Below are 7,474 nucleotides of genomic sequence, written 5' to 3'. Positions count from 1 at the left end.
GCATAGCCACGCCCCGAAGGCCACCCCGAATCCCAGTTGAATAGGAGATCTAGCCCTTTGACTTTTGCCGGACGGGCTTTGACCAGTGGTCTTTTCCACTTGGTTGCGACAGGTCTGCCCATAGCAACATCCCCGAACACGGTCTGGACACAACCCACCATTAGATTCCCTCCGGTTCTACCGGACCCGCACGATTCCCACTCCAAGTGACGACGGCGCTGCCGTCCGTGGAGGGGGGGCCACACCACGGAGCCCCAAGACGGGTGTCTACGCATGCCACAAAACTTTCACACATGCATCAGGAGCCATGCAATGTTTCGGTGGCATAGCTACGCCCCGAAGGCCACCCTCTAACCAGATTCGCTCCGATGTCGACCAGTTCCCCCCTCCGTGACATGGCGGCAGCGACGTCCATGAGGGGGGCAATCGATATACCATTCGGGTATGATTTCTGTTTAGACAAGGCACATTTGTATTGTAAAAAAAATACTAAAAAAATACAGGTATGCCTACGGTAAGGCTGTAGGCATAGCTGCACACACAGATCTGAGGTATGCCTACGGTAAGGCCGTAGGCATAGTTGTGCACACGGTCATGGATCGATGACGTGGCGATGCACGCAGATTGATGACGTGGCAGAGGGCATGCGCCAGGCCTACGCCGACGGCTATGCCGTCGGCATATCTCTGCCACGGTAAACTAAAAAAAAATACAGGTATGCCTATGGTATGGCCGTAGGCATAGCTGTGCACACGGTTGTGGATCGATGACGTGGCGATGCACGCAGATCGATGACATGGAGGCGTCCAGGATCGGGGATGTCAATATATCTATGCCAGCTATGCCGACGGCCTAGCCGTAGGCATAGGCTCCACGTGGTAGCCCTATGCCTACGGCTAAGCCGCAGGCATAGTTTATGTCTCATTTTTTTTTTCTCTTTTTCCTGTTTGATTTCAATGCCGACGACCGCCGTTAGCCCCGTCGGCATAGTTCCTACACCATCAAACGGTCGCCTCTGACCGGGTAGGCGGGCCTCATCTAAGCCGACGGCATCATCTATGCCGACGGCCCCCGTAGGCGTACCTCCAGAGGTCCCGACGGCACTAGTATGCCGACGGCCCCCGTCGGCGTAGATCAACATATGTCGACGGCTTTTCTATGCCTACGGCCTACCCTAGGCCGTCGGGATATATCAATCTATGCCTACGGGGGCCGTCGGCATAGATGTGGCCGTCGGCAACTACGTAAATTCTGGTAGTGACGTTGGTCCTTGATAAAAAGCCTGTGATAATATCCTGATAGATTAAGATGGTCAGTGTTCTTAACGAATTTTTCTTTTTCATGCAGTTAATAATGCTCGTGTATGAACTATCAAATCACCTACATTTTCCCCCATAACTGATAATAAGAACTTTGTGCCCACGTTCTAATATTTTTTTGAATAAACATGCCTTGTACTATAAGAGGGAGAGATCAACTCATACGTGTGGTTTCTCATCTGCAGAAACTTTTCTGATGCTGTCTAATAAAGAGCACCGTGAATGGATATATTATCATTTTTGGTAAAATCTAATCATATGTGATTATGTGAAACATCTGGATCAGATGCATTGCACTATGTTTGAAGCAGCAAAATGGCGTCTTGCTCGCTTTTGTGTTAGACTGAAGATTATTAATGTGAACTAACATGAGAATTCAGTTTTTTTATGGTAAATGTCGTCTTATACTCTTATGTAGAGATAGTATTAAGGCTTGGAGATTATTAGTGTCAACAACCATGAGTGTTCAGTCCCCGTATGTTAACCTGATGTTATTTCTTTACATATTTTTTGTATGGTATATCCATCAACAACAACATGATGTTTCTTCCTTTTACAGTATACCTATCTATACTTCATTTGGTAACATGACATCAACCAGACTAGATTGAACTTCTGGAGGGCATGTTTACTCGATGTGGTACATAGATACCATTCTCTAATATTATGGTTGTATGTTCAGCAAAGGAGAACTCACTGGTAGAAGTTCTAATGATTTTTTAAAAAATCTCATTTTGCTTTCTTTGCAGAAAACTTGTACGCGCGGATTCTAAAGGTAGCCACCACAAGGATAAACTACAGAAGTAGAGAAAGCAAGGAGCTGTTGTTCCACTATCAGCATGTAGAAACTAGAAATCATATACTCCCTCCATTCCTAAATATAAGTCTTTTTAGAGATTTCGATATGAACTACATACGGAGCTAAATTAGTGAATCTACACTCTAAAGTATATCTATATACATCCGTATGTAGTCGTAAAAAGACTTATCTTTAGAAACGGAGGGAGTAGATATATTTCAACAAGTTTGTGACACGTAATTTTTTTATTGATGATGTGTACATTTGAGTTGTAAAATACTACTGCTCTCATTAATACAATGCTATTATTTTGCGCTATGCCATACAATTTCTGAATATTTTCTGGTATGTAAATGGGAGTTAGACTGTTTAATATTATAAGAAAGTAATTTTATTAAGTGCAACTTAATTAAGAAATAATGCAACGAAAGAGAACATATGCAGTTGCATCTAGCATGAATTTAGCAATGCGTCTCTAAGGGCATGAGGACGCTGTTAAAATGCCTCATCCTTGTAGATACGCTTTGTAAGGACGCTCTTAAAACGTCTCATTTTCATGTAGACATGCACCCTGTGCGTCTCAATGGTATTTGAGACGGTGCGTAGGGAAACGCTTCAAGGACGCTTTAATGAGCGACTCTAAAATCCGCTAGAGATGGTACATTGCGCCTCTAGCACCTACATTGAGCGCCTCTGCATGCCTATTTTGTTGTAGTGCCATCAACATGGTCTTCACCAGATCATCGTCAACATATCGTCGCCGCCGCCTCGTCCACAAGATGGACACCTAGCGTCCCTGACAGACTTTTCTGCAAGGCGCGACCTCGACGACGGCAATGACCGCGTCACGACGACGGCATCTTTCGAGTCATCCACGACGGCACGACTGCATCGACACGGCATCACTACAGTGACGACCCTACACGGCCACACGGTTCTGGCAAAACCGATGTGTGCTCGATGGGCTTCCTCCGGTCTTGGCAAAATCGGTGGACTCATCACCGACGGCACCCTCTGACATCCGCAAGGTGCATCGTCTACGTCTGCAGCTCCGTCATAAAGCATTTTTTTGTGCCTCCGGCTTTGTGCGGCTTCATCATCCACGACGACCACACCATCGATCATGACTACCTCGACCACGGCTACATCATCATGATCGGCTACCTCGACATTAATGGCTACGTCTACAACAACTCATCGGCAACAACTCCAGTCAACAGCGTCCGTCTCGTCACTTGCGTCCACGACACTCCCGCTGTGACTGCGGGAGGGAATAGAGGAGAAGGCAGAAAGGCACCAAAAGGGGACGCAGTCACCGCCTTAACTGTCGACCCATCAGAGACGTAGTTGATGATGGCCCAGCGGAGAAGACGACAAAAGAGCAAGACTTCAAATTCAGTCGTAATCGTCCGCTTCACTCCCGCTATGACTGAAGGGGAATGTTAGAATACATATTGGGTTTAAAGATAGAGATAAGGAGATAGAGATCGAATAGGTTTAAACAATGTATTACTTACCTTGCACTCCAAGTCTCTATCCCTCATGTACTCTATATATACCCGTACCAGGGTCAGATCAATACAACACAACAAATAGGGCGGTACTGGGCGCCGGCCGAAAGTTTCGGCCGGTCGCACCGCGAGCGTCCGATCTACACATGCGCAGCCGTCAGATCTGTCCCCTATCGTTCCCTTCGCCAACCTCCCGCACAGAAAAAAAGAAGAGGAAAAAGAGCGCCGCCCCCGCCCGGGCGACAACCCCGCCTCATCTCCTCGTCCTCCCGTTGCAGCACCGTCGCGCGCGCCGCCGCACTGCCGGGTTGCCGCATCTCGCCGCGCGCCGTGGGGATTGCAGGGCTACCTAGAAAGATTCAAGATTTTGCTGTTTGCATCTCTTCATCGGCTTGTTCCAAGAACTGGCATCGTGGTTGCAGCACCTCCCGCCCCCGCTGTCTCTACTCGCCGCCGACGTCGCCTTCCACCACCGTATTTCAGCATAAAAAGCTCAACGAATAGGAAAAGGGGATTTCCCTGACGGTAGCAAAAACCAAAAACTGTTCCAGCAAAAAATTATCACGGTTCCAGCAAAAAAATGCACTGCCGCCGATGCCTGCAAACAAAAAATCTAGCCGGTTCCAGCTCTGCTTCAGCTGGTTGTAGCAAAAATGATTCTTGGTCACAACAAAACACATGGCAGCTGCCGTCTATCATCGCCCCAGCACTATTCCTAGCCTATGCAGCAAAATCAAATGCTAGTTCCAGCAAAAATCAAAAGTGCTTCCAGTCAATAATTCGATGTACCAAAAATCCTGTCTATGCAGCAAAATCAAATGTTGGTTCCAGCAAAAATCAAAAGTGCTTCAAGCCAAAAATTTTGATGTAGCAAAAAATCCTGCGTATGTAGCAAAATCAAAGGTTGCTTCCAGCAAAAATCAAAAAGTGCTTCCAGCCAAAATTTTGATGTAGCAAAATATCAGGGGCGGAGGCACCACTGTCCCTCAGTTTACAGCAAAATCGAAAGCTGGTTCCAGCAAAAAAACAGAAATGGTTCCAGCAAAAAAATCATGGCAGCTCGCTAGCCACCGTCTCTACCATCCCCACGGTCGTCGCTCGCCCCTGACTCCCGTAGCAGTACCCTCGTGGCCCTCCCTTCAGACTGGTGCGATTTCTAGCCACCAGAGCGCCCGATTTTGTTGCCTTGGTGATTAGCGGGGGAAGGGGATTACATGAGTACAGGAGGATGTGTTCGTGGAGATGGGGTAAATGAGTGGTGGAGCTCACTAGGAGGAAGAAGATAAGGCACGGAGGGGGTAAAATGAGTGGTGGAGCTCACTGGGAAGAAGATAAGGCACAGAGGGAGACGGTGCGTAGGGCCAGTGTGGAGAAAGGGGAAAAAAGGAAAAAGGTGCGGCTGTGCGAGCGAGCGGCTGAAGTTTCGGCCGGCGCACCGAGTACAAGCGTTTCCCCAACAAATATTACCCATCCTACAATTTCTACAAAACCCCTTGGCAGAAGGCATCACCGCGACCGGATAACCGCATGCATCAACCAGCTCTACGAAGGCTTTGCGTGCTTTGGCCACCCTCATCTTGGCTCCGCCAACGAGGACCGGCTTGACCGATTTGTTCAAGAAAGCCACAGCGGCTTCCACTGCTGCTTCCAGGCTCATCTGGTTTGAAAGTCTAACAAATGAAAAAATCACCCACATTAGTATATATATACAAAAATCATGCACACTCCTTTCAAAAAAAATAATCATCCACATTAGCAAAACCAATCGTATTGCCATCATTCTTATGCATGTAGAGGGAGCATGCCGACTTACCTTGGGGAGAGAAAGAAAGGGACAGGATGGTTGCTGAAGGTAGGATGAGGGATCGAAGGGAGGTCGCAGCTGATGCTGATGTAAACAGGTTTGCTCTCCTTCAATGCAGTGGAGATGGCTGTGTCAATCTGTTCATGTGCATCCTCCAAGTTGTTCACCACTGCCTGCAATATATAAAAAGGGGTCATATCGTAGCAAAAAACGAAAACATGACAGTGCTCATTCAGGTATGTTCCTTTTCCCCCTTCTTTGCAAAAAATAATCATAACAGTTACTGTATATTGATGTCAGAAAGCCTAATTTTAATTTTGTGCAAATAACCCGGTTATGCCCACATTAAGGGATGTATACGTGCACATATTCAGAGAACACAATTTTACTTTTACCTCAGAAGGAGATATTTTTCATAATTAAAGTACAGATCAAATTGTGAATCCTAATTGCATGCCCCAAAAGGCCTGACATACAATCCTATCACTATCAGGCTCTACAGATTTTAGCATCGCGGTGAATTATGTCATGAAAGATAATGAAAGATCACAGTTGCACAATAAGGCCGCTCTTGGATTATCGTGTTTCTTTCAGATACACCCATGAAACTTACACGCCCCTGCACGTCTGTATCGTTTCCGGACGGAAATCACTCTAATCCGGTAAGGTATACTTGTAAAATTGATATAACCGTATTAAATTACACTCAATCCAACCGCGGCCTAATACTGTTGGACTGATTCACTTAACAATGGAATAACCTGTTTAGGCTGAAAATGCTAAAACTGCAGCAGGGCCATTCTTAGGCACGCACATTCCTGACAAAGTGACAATTCCAACTAAACCCCAAACTACCGGACATGAAGTGACATGTCACAACTCACAAAGGGAATTACGAATTACTCTCCACAGATTCAGACCGCCGACCAAACTTTCTCCTAAAATCTAAGCAGTGCCAAAATCCCTAACAAAGTCACATTCGTACTTATGAAATTAAGATAGGAAATGGGAATAAAACTGACATCTGTGAAATCGCCTAAAACCTCTCATCCCTCTACCAATCCACGCAGATCAAGGTTTCTCTCGGGCAGAAATATGTCTGAAAACTTTCTCTATGCTGCGGACACTCTGCACTGCTGCGCGCGTACAGTGAGCACAGGCATGTACCTGGTAGCAGGTGACGTTCTGGAAGCAGCGGAGCTCCTGCGAGAAATCGGGGAGGCCGATGGTGTGGTGCAGGATCCGGTTGCTGCCGTAGTCGTTGCTGTTGGGCCCCCCGGAGATGCAGACGACGGGGAGGTTCTCGCTGAAGGCGCCGGCGACGGCGTTGATGGCGCTGAGCGCTCCGACGGTGAAGGTGACCACGCAGGCGCCGACCCCGCCGGCGCGCGCTCGGGCGTAGCCGTCGGCGGCGTAGGCGGCGTTGAGCTCGTTGCAGCACCCGACGAGCCGCACCCCGCCGCCGGACGGCAGCTCGGCCTCGAGCTCGTCGAGGAGCGTGAGGTTGAAGTCCCCCGGCACTGCGAAGACGTCGCGCGCGCCCACCTCGGCCAGGCGCCGCGCGAGGTGGCGCCCCAGCGTGGCCTCCCGCGGCGTGGCGGCCGCCGCGTCGTCGTCCTGGGAAGGCACCGAGCCGATGTCCATGGCGAGAGTAGGGAGCGTGGCTCGGTGGAGGTTGGCGCGGAGGCTCTTCTTGGCCGCGGTGGTCGCTTGGCGCTGCTGATGTAGGCGTCGGACAGTTGGAAGCTTATCGGCGACACGTCGCCGGGCAGGGGCACGCGGCATAGGGAGGAGGAACAAGTGGCGCGTGGCTCCATTTTTTTCGTCGAGAAAAGACCAAAGGCCCAACTTTCATCGATTTCTCAACGGCCTACATGAATTACTGAATTAAGCCTCTCCCGGTGCACAGTTGCTTAAATAAGATGCTCAACATATTAAAAAGCTTAGCAACTAAAGTCCTCAATGCATTTGTATGGGTCGCTCGCAACAACGCACGGCATGCTGGCTCCGGAATTCCTTTAGGGAGATAGCTAGTATTGTC

The 7,474-nt window shown here is 48.6% G+C and overlaps 1 pseudogene; it reads right to left on the bottom strand.

Annotated features, from left to right (window-relative positions):
- The window catches only part of LOC119279367, a 58,163-nt pseudogene extending 50,945 nt beyond the window's left edge, over positions 1 to 7,218 (bottom strand).
- Between the last annotated feature and the right edge of the window lie 256 nt (positions 7,219 to 7,474).

This window comes from Triticum dicoccoides, chromosome 3B, assembly GCF_002162155.2.
Source record: "Triticum dicoccoides isolate Atlit2015 ecotype Zavitan chromosome 3B, WEW_v2.0, whole genome shotgun sequence".
Lineage (NCBI taxonomy): Eukaryota > Viridiplantae > Streptophyta > Magnoliopsida > Poales > Poaceae > Triticum > Triticum dicoccoides.
The sequence above is the reverse complement of the archived record's forward strand: the minus strand, read 5'-3'. Positions and strand labels throughout refer to the sequence as shown.